Here is a 774-nt window from a genome sequence, read left to right on the forward strand (position 1 = left end):
CACCTGCAGCCCTGTCTGTAGACGTCACCTCCATAATCTGAGACAAACAGGAAGACGGCTTCAGCTACTGGCTTTGTGCTAGATGTGGGCTAACTCTCCTTCACAGCTGGCAGAGAAATGTGTCAACATGAAATTTAAAATGTGAGTTTTTGATCCGAAAAGATAAATAAACAAATGTTAACTCTCAGCGACCGTCTCATTTCTCTGGCCGGTCAGAGCGGCGACGTGTGAACTATCCTCCGTGGTTCCTCTGCCTTTCCAGAGAGAGTTGATCACATTGAGGACAGTTTGAATTTAAAAAAGTGCATCTTTGCAGTTTGTATCTTGCTCATCATTTAAACGGCTGTGCAGGATTAGAAAAGGAAACAGAAGTGTGTCATCTACATAGAGATGGTAGGAACAGTTGGTTGTGGTGAGTGTTGATATGAACAGAACCCAAAAGTTGAATAGATAGAAATACGAAACAAAGCTCAGTCTTCCTGTTATTTGTAATGCTATTTCTAATCTCTTGCGGTTATGATTTTAGGTATTTTTTAAAAATACTTTTCATGCTGAAGTTGCAGCACGGCTCTGATTTTGACTAGTCAGCAGGACTTTGGTAGTTTTGGTTCATACAGGAAGTCTGAAGCTCAGGTTAAGGGTTCAGGAGCAGGACTACACCTCAGACACACCATCTCCTGGTGTGAATAAACGGTCTGTTTGGCTTTATAGGTGAAAGACTGGAGGCATGAAACCTAATTTGAAGAGGAAACAAGTGCTGAGCAATGTCGGACT

This window comes from Stegastes partitus, unplaced genomic scaffold, assembly GCF_000690725.1.
Source record: "Stegastes partitus isolate 25-593 unplaced genomic scaffold, Stegastes_partitus-1.0.2 Scaffold1988, whole genome shotgun sequence".
Lineage (NCBI taxonomy): Eukaryota > Metazoa > Chordata > Actinopteri > Pomacentridae > Stegastes > Stegastes partitus.